The following is a 13366-nucleotide window of genomic DNA, read 5'->3' as shown; positions in this document are numbered from 1 at the left end:
CATATACCCCCTCCAGAAAACAAACTTCTCTCCACCCCCATATACCCCCTGCAGAAAAAAAACTCCCCCCCACCTCCCATATACCTCCCTCCAGAAAAAACTCCCCCCAACACCCCCTATACCCCCCTCCAGAAACAAACTTACCCTTACCCCCCCCATATACCCCCCTCCAGAAAAAAACTCTCCCCACCCCCCATATACCCCACTCCAGAAACAAACTTCCCCCCCATATATCCCACTCCATAAACAAACTCCCCCCACCCCCCCATATACCCCCCTCCAGAAACAAACTCCCCCCCATATACCCCCCCCTCCAGAAACAAACTTCCCCCCACCCCCCCCCATATATCCCACTCCAGAATCAAACTTCCCCCCACCCCCCCATATACCCCCCTCCAGAAAGAAACAAACTCCCCCCATATACCCCCCTCCAGAAACAAACTTCCCCCCACCCCCCCATATATCCCACTCCAGAATCAAACTCCCCCCCACCCCCCCATATATCCCCCCTCCAGAAACAACTCCCCCCCACCCCCCCATATACCCTCCTCCAGAAACAAACTCCCCTCCACCCCATATACCCCCTTCCAGAAAAAAACTCCCCCCCACCCCCCCATATACCCCCCTCCAGAAAAAACCTCCCCCCACACCCCCATTACCCCCCTCCAGAAACAAACTTCCCCCTACCCCCCCATATAACCCCCTCCAGAAACAAACTCCCCCCCCACCCCCCCATATAACCCCCTCCAGAAACAAATCTCCCCCCCACCCCCCATAACCCCCCTCCAGAAACAAACCCCCCCAGCCCCCCATAACCCCCCTCCAGAAACAAACTCCCCCCACTCCCCCATGTATCCCACTCCAGAAACAACCCCCCATCCCCCAAATGCCCCCATCCTCTCTCTCATACTTCGTACTCTAATGCTCATTTTGGAATGAGAGCAATATTCCTCTCTATTGAGTGAAAAAAAAAAAGCCTTTCGTACTGCAGGGATGACGAGGAGCAGAATGTGGGGAGGCAGAACATGCCCTTTGTTAGCCTCTCATGCTTCCCTTCTATATCCTGGCTCCCCCTTTTCCACCCCTCTAACATTGTGACGGGAGGGGGAGGGGTGCTCATTCAACATCGGTTAAACGTTTTCAAAACAGCACAATGCCAGACCGAGATGGCAGGTGCAAGTGAGGGAGAGAGTCAGGGAGAGAGATGGAGGGAGAGAGAGACAAAGAGACAGAGAGAGAGAGAGAGCGAGAGGGTCAGTGAGAGACAAACATAGAGAGAGAATGAGAGAGGTCAACCTGTTAGGTCAGAGGTCAGCCTGTTAGGTCAGAGGTCAGCCTGGAGATGGCTCAGACCCAGGTGTCTGACCTTAACCCCCCCCCCCACACCGGCCCTAGGCTCCAACCCGGGTGTCTGACCTTAACCCCCCCCACCGGCCCCGGGCTCAAACCCAGGTGTCTGACCTTAACCTCCGGCCCGGGCTCAGATCCAGGTGTCTGACCTAACCCCCCTCAGATTTAGGGACAGACCCAGATGTCTGACCTTAATTTGTATATATTTTTTTTACCAGGTAAGTTGACTGAGAACACATTCTCATTTACAGCAATGACCTGGGGAATAGTTACAGGGGAGAGGAAGGGGGATGAATGAGCCAATTGGAAGCTGGGGATGATTAGGTGGCCATGGTGGTATGAGGGCCAGATTGGGAATATAGCCAGAATAACAGGGTTAACACCGCTACACTTACTATAAGTGCCGTGGGATCTTTATTGGCCACAGAGAGTCAGGACACCCGTTTAGCACCCTACACAGGGCAATGTCCCCAATCACTGCCCTGGGGCATTGGGATATTTTTAGACCAGAGGAAAGAGTGCCTCCTACTGGCCCCCCAACACCACTTCCAGCAGCATCTGGTTTTCCATCCAGGGACCAACCAGGACCTAGCTTCAGGGGAAAGCCAGCGTCGTGATGCAGGGTGGTATGCTGCTGGCAAATCCCTCTGGCAGCGGTTTCAGACCCAGGGACAGACCCAGTAGTCTGGCTGTACTCAGCCCCAGCCAGGCCTCCCTCTCGCTCACCCTCTCCCTCACACTGTCCCTATCTCTCTCCCTCTCTCTTCTTCTCTCTTTCTCTCCTTCTCCCTCTCTTGCTCCCTCTCCCTCTCCCTCGCTACAGTAGTATCACAGAGGACAGCCCCTCCATTGATGTCAGCAACCCCAACGGACTTGACCGGATATGAATGAACCTGACCCGCTTACACAGGGCTAGTGCCTCAGCAGGCCTGTCCTCAGAACTCTCCTGGACACGTGTGCACACATATAAACACATACACACACACACACACACATACACACATTTCACAAACAGACCCCTGAACACATGAATGCTCATTTAACAGAGATGAGTACCGGACACACATATCCACACATATCCACACACACACACACACACACACACACACACACACACACACACACACACACACACACACACACACACACACACACACACACACACACACACACACACACACACACACACACAAATGCAGAGCATATAACACACACAGTAAGATTAACATTCAGACTCCCTCTCACATCATACGGACACACTCAAGCACACACACCCTGCCTTTCTCTGAGGCCAACCAAGTGAGATAAAGACCAGCAGGCTGGCTAAGAGGAGGGCTGGAGGGGGGTTGCTTGGGGCTTCTGCCCCATCATTCATCTGCTGCCTAGCTGTGTATGCATTGTGATGATGTGGAAGCAGGTGTTGTGGTAAAATGCTTTTCTGCATTTATTCTGTCTCTTTGTACTGTATGTACTGTGAGTGTAGCTTGTTATTTAAGTGTGTGTGATTGAACTTGGGCATTCTATTATATTGTAGGATATACAGTCATTGTGTGGTTTATGGGGTTTTGGCATTGTGGCTACGTCTTTGTATGGACTGACAGCACAGTCACCCATCTTGCTATCTTATACAAGTGTGACCTTGTGTTGGCTAACAATGAAATGAACTGCTGCACACAATACAACACCTCTGCACAGATTTGTTTTGCAGATCCTTTCAGTAGTGTAAATGTTCTTGAACCTTCAACTTCAGATATAATAATATATCTTCTTAAAAAACATATTGAAAAACATACTCAAAAACACATAGAAAATCACTGCAATTTTAAGACCGTTCTGTCCTGGAGGTAAATGTAACCCTACGAGCATCATTCCAGCCCACGCCCACAAAGAAAGACAGTCACAGACGAATCCCGGCCCACGCCCACAAAGAAAGACAGTCACAGACGAATCCCGGGCCCAAACTACACAGACAGTCACAGACTCATCTCAACCCACACCCACACCCACACAGACAGTCACAGACTCATCTCAACCCACACCCACACAGACAGACAGTCACAGACAAATCCCAGCCCACGCCCACACAGACAGACAGTCACAGACAAATCCCAGCCCACGCCCACACAGACAGACAGTCACAGACAAATCCCAGCCCACGCCCACACAGACAGACAGTCACAGACTCATCTCAGCCCACACCCACACAGACAGACAGTCACAGACACATCCCAGCCCACACCCACACAGACAGACAGTCACAGACACATCCCAGCCCACACCCACACAGACAGACAGTCACAGACTCATCCCAGCCGACACCCAGAGAGACAGACAGTCACAGACTCATCCCAGCCCACAAACAGGCAGACAGTCACAGACTCATACCATCCCACAAACAGGCAGACAGTCACAGACTCATACCATCCCACAAACAGGCAGACAGTTACAGACTCATACCATCCCACAAACAGGCAGACAGTCACAGACTCATCCCAGCCCACAAACAGGCAGACAGTTACAGACTCATACCATCCCACAAACAGGCAGACAGTCACAGACTCATCCCAGCCCACAAACAGGCAGACAGTCACAGACTCATACCATCCCACAAACAGGCAGACAGTCACAGACTCATCCCAGCCCACAAACAGGCAGACAGTCACAGACTCATCCCAGCCCACAAACAGGCAGACAGTCACAGACTCATACCATCCCACAAACAGGCAGACAGTCACAGACTCATACCATCCCACAAACAGGCAGACAGTCACAGACTCATACCATCCCACAAACAGGCAGACAGTCACAGACTCATACCATCCCACAAACAGGCAGACAGTCACCGACTCATACCATCCCACAAACAGGCAGACAGTCACAGACTCATACCATCCCACAAACAGGCAGACAGTCACAGACTCATACCATCCCACAAACAGACAGACAGTCACAGACTCATACCATCCCACAAACAGGCAGACAGTCACAGACTCATACCATCCCACAAACAGGCAGACAGTCACAGACTCATACCATCCCACAAACAGGCAGACAGTCACAGACTCATACCATCCCACAAACAGGCAGACAGTCACCGACTCATACCATCCCACAAACAGGCAGACAGTCACAGACTCATACCATCCCACAAACAGGCAGACAGTCACAGACTCATACCATCCCACAAACAGACAGACAGTCACAGACTCATACCATCCCACAAACAGGCAGACAGTCACAGACTCATCCCATCCCACAAACAGGCAGACAGTCACAGACTCATACCGTCCCACAAACAGACAGACAGTCACAGACTCATACCATCCCACAAACAGGCAGACAGTCACAGACTCATACCGTCCCACAAACAGGCAGACAGTCACAGACTCATCCCATCCCACAAACAGGCAGACAGTCACAGACTCATACCATCCCACAAACAGGCAGACAGTCACAGACTCATACCATCCCACAAACAGGCAGACAGTTACAGACTCATACCATCCCACAAACAGGCAGACAGTCACAGACTCATACCATCCCACAAACAGGCAGACAGTCACAGACTCATACCATCCCACAAACAGGCAGACAGTCACAGACTCATACCATCCCACAAACAGGCAGACAGTCACAGACTCATACCATCCCACAAACAGGCAGACAGTTACAGACTCATACCATCCCACAAACAGGCAGACAGTTACAGACTCATACCATCCCACAAACAGGCAGACAGTCACATAAATTACTCACATCCATAACCACTCATGCTTAGTTTGAAAGAATGAACTATTCATGGGAAACTTTATTTCGAGGAAATCAAAATATATCATGATGTGCAATTCTTCTTCTTAAAAATACACCTGTCACCCTTCAGGTTATCTTCTATGTGACCTCTTGGCAATACTAGAAACCGAGTGACAACGCTATGCTAAAAGGTTGTGAAAAAGTAACAAGTTGTTTGTTATATCAAATGAGAGAGTTGTGTTTGTCCAGTGTACCAGTACATCCAGGACACTATAGTCACTATCTCAGATAGTATCACTGCCACAGGACTATCAGTTGTGAGATGAGGGCAGTGGAAGGCATGCTCCTAAATGGCAGGTAACCCACACAAAGAAAACAAGGTGGTCAGTATGATGCAGAAAACTAATATATGCAAGATAATCTATAAGGGTATTCTCTATATATAATCCATATTAGTATATATAGTCTATTGTGGTGTATATATAGTCTTTAGTAGTGTATATATAGTCTACAGTGGTATATATAGTCTTTATTGGTATATATATATATATATATATATATAGTTTATAGTGGTATATATAGTCTTTAGTAGTGTATATATAGTCTATAGTGGTATATATATATATATATATAGTTTTTAGTGGTATATATAGTCTATAGTAGCATATATAGCCTATAGGGTTATATATATATATATATATCTATATATATATATATATATATATATATATATATATATATATATATATATATATATATATATATATATATGTGTCTGTAGTAGTATATATAGTATATGGTGGCATATATAGTCTATAGTGGTATATATGCTTAGGGTGATATATAGTTTATAGTGGTATATATAGTCTACAGTGGTATATATAGTCTACAGTGGTATATATAGTCTGTAGTAGTATATATAGCCTATAGTGATATATATAGTCTATAGTGGTATATATAGTCTATAGTGGTATATATAGCCTATAGTGATATATAGTCTATAGTGGTATATATAGTCTGTAGTAGTATATATAGCCTATAGTGATATATATAGTCTATAGTGGTATATATAGTCTATAGTAGTATATAGTGTATAGTGGTATATATAGCCTATAGTGATATATAGTCTACAGTGGTATATATAGTCTATAGTGGTATATAGTGTATAGTGGTATATATAGCCTATAGTGATATATATAGTCTATAGTGGTATATATAGTCTATAGTAGTATGTAGTGTATAGTGGTATATATAGCATATAGTGATATATATAGTCTATATTGGTATATATAGTCTATAGTGGTATATATAGTCTATAGTGATATATATAGTCTATAGTGGTATATATAGTCTATAGTGGTATATATAGTCTATAGGGGTATATATAGTCTATAGGGGTATATATAGTCTATAGTGGTATATATAGTCTATAGTGGGTATATATATACCGTAATTTCCGGACTATTAAGCGCACCTGAATATAAGCCACACCCACTGAATTAAAAAAATATATATATTTTGAACATAAATAAGCCGCACATGTCTATAAGCCGCATGTGCCTACCGGTACATTGAAACAAATGAACTTTACACAGGCTTTAACGAAACACGGCTTGTAACAAAAATAAATAGGCTTTAACGAAACACGGCTTGTAACAAAAATAAATAGGCTTTAACGAAACACGGCTTGTAACAAAAAATAAGCAGTAAGTTGTCTTTTTGCACTGAGTCAATTCCTCACGCTGCTGTTTCCAACGTCTTATCATCGACTCATTAAGACCAAGCTCCCGTGCAGCAGCTCTATTTCCTTTTCCAACAGCCAGATCAATCGCCTTCAACTTGAAAGCTGCATCATATGCATTTCTCCGTGTCTTTGCCATGATGAGGGTGACAAAATGACTACCGTAATCAGAATGATGGGAAGTTTGAGAGCGCTCGATTTAATCTAAACAGTAAACAAAAAAGTTGTTTGACCTTAACCCGTTCGGCAATTTCATTGGTAAAATGAAAGCTTCATGCCGCCAAAAAACTGAGCACGTCACAGAATGTGTTTTTTTGGAAGAAAAAAAATTGAAAGCGGGAAAAATCCATATATTAGCCGCGTCATTGTTTAAGCCGCGAGGTTCAAAGCCTGGTAAAAAAGTTGCGGCTTATAGTCCGGAATTTACGGTAGTCTATAGTGGTATAACATCAGGACTGCAGTCAGTCAAACACCCTCACCTCAGGTGCTCTTTTCCCTAGTGAGACTACACTTTCTACAGTGAGACCTGATCATTTGTATGTACCCTGTCCTGGATCAGCATTCTTGTGGTTACGCATCAAGAGGACCGCCTACAGATCAGCCCGAAGCAGGAACACACCATACCATGGAAACAAGGGCTGGTGCTTGATAGAGACTGACGCCATCGCTCCGGGATACCATCACCACGGAGACTCCGCCCTGGCAGTCAGGTGTCAAAACAACAGAGCTGGCACACGCTTTTAAGGTTCCATTCCAGGTCTTCTTGTTCTCACACAGCTCTGTGCTGTCTGTCAGAGAGGGAAGATCACAATAATTGGCCCCATTATGTAAGATGATTCTGTTGACATCTCACCCCTAGATCATCTTTCCTTGATGGTGGCAAAAATGTTGGATTTTCCGTTAATGCCTAAGCATTTGCTCTTAAACTGTACACATCTCTGCTCTCCGGAAAAACCTTTATATGCTGGAATTACCCCGTTGTAGTACTTGAATAAATTCATTTAACTAGTGCCAGGTAATTTGTTTCCATGATGAGAGATACTTCTGTTATTCTTAACTCATGTATTCAATCAAGCAAGTATATAATTTACAGGTTGATTTTATTAGCCCCTAATGTCATGACCGGGTATAGATACAGACCAAAACTAGAGTTTTTCTGTAAAAAAAAAAAAGAAATACATATAGAAATGATTAACACAAATTTTCAGCATGGTGGTAAATCTTGTATGGGGTCAGAAATAACAACAACCAGTACAGCCACTGTATCCTTCCTCCTGACGTTGTAGCAATGACGCCACCTGTTAGACCTTACTCTCTCTCAGCACAGCTCACACACCCCACCCTGGGTTTGATCGATGTCCTTGTAAACATGAAACTTCCATTAAACCTCAGACGGAAGAAACTATCACAGAGATCCCTTACTGCTCCCCATCCCTCTTGGCTATGAACACAACCCAATAAATATTGCACACATTTCCTATATTTCTTTATTTCTTTTATTTTTTTATTATAGGGATATGTTCAACTTTATTCTGAAGAGGGTCTGGCTACATTTTATTGGAGTACCAACCACATGACCAGAGTTCAAACAAAGTTCAGTCAACCAACTATTATCGTTAGCCTAATTGAGGCTATACATCCAATGCGTCTTCCATATCTGAGATGTCATATGGTAATTAGATGGGCAAATCAGGTTCCATCTACCTCAACTGTGGCTTGACAAGCAGACAGCAGAACAGACATTGACTTCTCTTTATCTCTCGAAGTTCCTTTCTTTAGCCCACTTTAGAGCTCACAGTTTCTATTCTACGCCCAGTAAATAAAGGCAGCTCATGTAACCCACAACATATTTATCAGAGGTCTATTAGCATGAAGTTTCCTTTAGGCTTCTCTCACCTTTCCCAACCCCAACTCAAAGGTTGCTGTCTTCAAAGAACAGAGGGGTGAAATTCTAAGTGTCACAAAGACTGTTCTTCTCAGAGCATGTCTGAACAGTCATGACACACTGACACCATGCCTCTGAAATGTTATAACTGTCAAATGAAGGAAACAGGGTAAAATCCCCTGGATATTGAATGAGAGGTGGTGTTTTCTTCTCTCAGAGTTGGCAGTTTACTTTGGAATGGCATGAGGGGATTAGGGGAAGCGGGTTCAAACATTCCTGTGTAATTAGTCATGGCTGTTCCATCAGTGGCACACACAGCTGAGTGAGACATCTAGGCGTGAACCAGGAGCATAGCCCCGCCCCCAGGGAAGGCCCCTGTCTCCCTCTGATCAATTCAATTTAAGGGGCTTTATTGGGACGAGAAACATGTTTACATTGCCAAAGAAAGTGAAATAAATAATTTACAGTAAAAAACAAACTGTAAACATTACAATCACAAAAGTTCCAAAAGAATAAAGACATTTCAAATGTCACATTATGTCTACCGTAAATTCCGGACTATAAGCCGTAACTTTTTTCCCAGGCTTTGAACCTCGCGGCTTAAACAATGACGCGGCTAATATATGGATTTTTCCCGCTTTCAATTTTTTTTTCTCCAAAAAACATATTCTGTGCCGTGCTCAGTTTTTTGGCGGCATGAAGCTTTCATTAGACCAATGAAATTGCCGAACGGGTTAAGGTCAAACAACTTTTTTGTTTACTGTTTAGATTAAATTGAGCGCTCTCAAACGTCCCATTATTCTGACTACGGTAGTCATTTTGTCACCCTCATCATGGCAAAGACACAGAGAAATTCATATGATGCAGCTTTCAAGTTGAAGGCAATTGATCTGGCTGTTGGAAAAGGAAATAGAGCTGCTGCACGGGAGCTTGGTCTTAATGAGTCGATGATAAGACGTTGGAAACAGCAGCGTGAGGAATTGACTCAGTGCAAAAAGACAACTAAAGCTTACTGCTAATTTTTTCGTTTTTGTTACAAGCCGTGTTTCGTTAAAGCCTGTGTAAAGTTAATTTGTTTCAATGTACCGGTAGGCACCTGCGGCTTATAGACATGTGCGGCTTATTTATGTTCAAAATAATATATATTTTTTAATTCAGTGGGTGCGGCTTCTATTCAGGTACGCTTAATAGTCCGGAAATTACGGTATACAGTGTTGTAATGATGTGCAAATACTTAAAGTACAAAAGGGAAAATAAATAAAAATAAATATTGATTGTATTTACAATGGAGATTGCTATTCACTTTTTGCCCTTTACTTGTGGCAAAAGGTCACAAATTGTGCTACTGTGATTGAACAATGTGGTATTTCACCCAATTATCAAAATTGGATTTGTTTTCGAAGTCTTTGGGGGTCTGTCTAATCTGAGGGAAATATGTGTCTCTAATATGGTCATACATTCATCAGGGGGTTAGGAAGTGCAGCCCAGTTTCCACCTTATTTTGTGAGCAGTGTGGACATAACCTGTCTTCTCTCAAGAGGCAGGTCTGCCTTCGGCGGACTTTCTCAATAGCAAGGCTATGCTCACTGAGTGTGTACATAGTCAAAGATTTCCTTCATTTTGGGACAATTACAGTGGTCAGGTATTTTGCCACTGTGTACTCTGTGTTTAGGGCCAAATAGCATTCTAGTTTGCTCTGTTTCTTTCATTCTTTCCAATGGTCAAGTAATGATCTTTTTGTTTTCTCATGATTTGGTTGGGTCTAACTGTATTGCTGTCCTGCGGTTTTGTGGGGTCTGTTTGTGTTTGTGAACAGAGCCCCAGGACCAGCTTGCTTAGGGGAATCTTCTCCAGATTAATTTCTCTGTAGGTTATGGCTTTGTTATGGAATAGCATCCTTTTAAGTGGTTGTAGAATTTAACGGCTCTTTACTGGATTTTGATAATTAGCGGGTATCGGCCTAATTCTGCTCTGCGTGCATTATTTAATTTAATTGAATTTAAAGAGAGAGAAAGAGAGAGAGAGAGAGAGAGAGAGAGAGAGAGAGAGAGAGAGAGAGAGATAGAGAGAGAGATACATGTCTAGATCATAGGGCTGTTGTTGAGTGATACATGAGGCAAGAATTTCTAAGGAAAACACAACAGAAACATAGAAAATATATTTTCCAAGAACGCAGTGTTCTGTGACTGACCCAAATGTAATGGGAAAAAAATCTCTCTGTCAGACAAGTGCTGTGCCTGTCATTCTTTTTCTGCTCCTTTCTCTTTCAGTTTCAGTATCATAATTTTTTTGTAAAGTGTATTGAGGCTTTTGTTAAATGCACTTTAAGTAAATTGTGATTTGATTTGATTTGATTTACCCTTTTCACAAATGTCATACTTTATTTTCTGCCATTCACCTAAGTGTTCACTCTGTATTGCTATATGTATGTTGTAAATTGTAAACACCCTATACTGTAGTACAGTCGTGGCCAAAAGTTTTGAGAATGACACAAATATTAATTTCCACAAAGTTTGCTGCTTCAGTGTCTTTAGATATTTTTGTCACATGGAATACTGAAGTATAATTACAAGTATTTCATAAGTGTCAAAGGCTTTTATTGACAATTACATGAAGTTGATGCAAAGAGTCAATATTTGCAGTGTTGACCCTTCTTTTTCAAGACCGTTGCAATCCTCCCTGGCATGCTGTCAATTAACTTCTGGGCTATGTCCAGACTGATGGCAGCTCATTCTTGCATAATCAATGCTTGGAGATTGTCAGAATTTGTGGGTTTTTGTTTGTCCACTCGCCTCTTGAGGATTGACCACAAGTTCTCAATGGGATTAAGGTCTGGGGAGTTTCCTGGCCATGGACCCAAAATATCTGTTTTTTTCCCCGAGCCACTTAGTTATCACTTTTGCCTTATGGCAAGGTGCTCCATCATGCTGGAAAAGGCATTGTCCGTCACCAAACTATTCCTGGATGGTTGGGAGAAGTTGCTCTTGGAGGATGTGTTGGTACCATTCTTTATTCATGGCTGTGTTCTTAGGCAAAATTGTGAGTGAGCCCACTCCCTTGGCTGAGAAGCAACCTCACACATGAATGGTCTCAGGATGCTTTACTGTTGGCATGACACAGGACTGATGGTAGCGCTCACCTTGTCTTCTCCGGACAAGCTTTTTTACGGATGCCCCAAACAATCGGAAAGGGGATTCATCAGAGAAAATGACTTTACCCCAGTGCTCAGCAGTGCAATCCCTGTACCTTTTGCAGAATATCAGTCTGTCCCTGACGTTTTTCATGGAGAGAAGTGGCTTCTTTGCTGCCCTTCTTGACACCAGGCCATCCTCCAAAAGTCTTCGCCTCACTGTGCATGCAGATGCACTTACACCTGCCTGCTGCCATTCCTGAGCAAGCTCTGTACTGGTGGTGCCCCGATCCCGCAGCTGAATCAAATTTAGGAGACGGTCCTGGCGCTTGCTGCACTTTCTTGGGCGCCCTGAAGCCTTCTTCACAACAATTAAACCGCTCTCCTTGAAGTTCTTGATGATCCGATAAATGGTTGATTTAGGTGCAATCTTACTGGCAGCAATATCCTTGCCTGTGAAGCTCTTTCTGTGCAAAGCAATGATGACGGCACGTGTTTCCTTGCAGGTAACCATGGTTGAGGAAGAACAATGATTCCAAGCACCACCCTCCTTTTGAAGCTTCCAGTCTGTTATTCAAACTCAATCAGCATGACAGAGTGATTTCCAGCCTTGTCCTCGTCAACACTCACACCTGTGTTAACAAAAGAATCACTGACATGATGTCAGCTGGTCCTTTTGTGGCAGTGCTGAAATGCAGTGGAAATGTTTTTGGGGGGATTCAGTTCATTTGCATGGTAAAGCGGGACTTTGCAATTAATTGCAATTCATCTGATCACTCTTCATAACATTCTGGAGTATATGCAAATTGCCAACATACAAACTGAGGCAGCAGACTGTGAAAATTCATATTTGTGTCATTCTCAAAACTTTTGGCCACGACTGTACATTAAATCCTTTGTAAATGACTCATGGTTTTACCTTGAGATTATATAATAAACCCTGTTCAGAGCTATCAATGTCAAACGCTGAGTCATGTTGACAAAGGCCTATTCTGTAGCCCTGTTTATACCTGGTCCTAACATGCATCCTTTATCCTGATCTTGTCCACATTCTGATTGTGCCCATATTTTCTGACAGGTGTAAACGATTCAGTAGCATTACGTTCCTCTCCTCCCCTCTGAGAGAAGTGAGGAGGAGGAGAGCAGCGTAACAGTACTGTTCTCTCAGTACTGTTACGTTCCTCTCCTCCTCCCTTCTCCCAGTACCTTCCTCCATCACACATGTTCACCAGCTGAAAGGAAGTGCTCAACTCGTCAGAAACAGCTGATGTATCCATGCACACACATGCAGACACGCATACACACATTTAGTGAAATAATATTTGATGTGTTTATATTCATATTTATACACTGGGTGGTTCGAGCCCTGAGTACTTATTGGCTGAAAGCCATGGTATATCAGACCATATACCACATTTAAGACAAAACAATTACTTTTACTGTTCTAATTATGTTGGTAACCAGTTTATAATAGCAATAAGGCACTTCAGGGGTTTGTGGTATATGGCCA

The sequence above is a fragment of the Salmo trutta genome, chromosome 18 (genome assembly GCF_901001165.1).
Source record: "Salmo trutta chromosome 18, fSalTru1.1, whole genome shotgun sequence".
NCBI classification, from domain to species: Eukaryota; Metazoa; Chordata; class Actinopteri; order Salmoniformes; family Salmonidae; genus Salmo; species Salmo trutta.
This window is presented reverse-complemented; position numbering follows the sequence as displayed.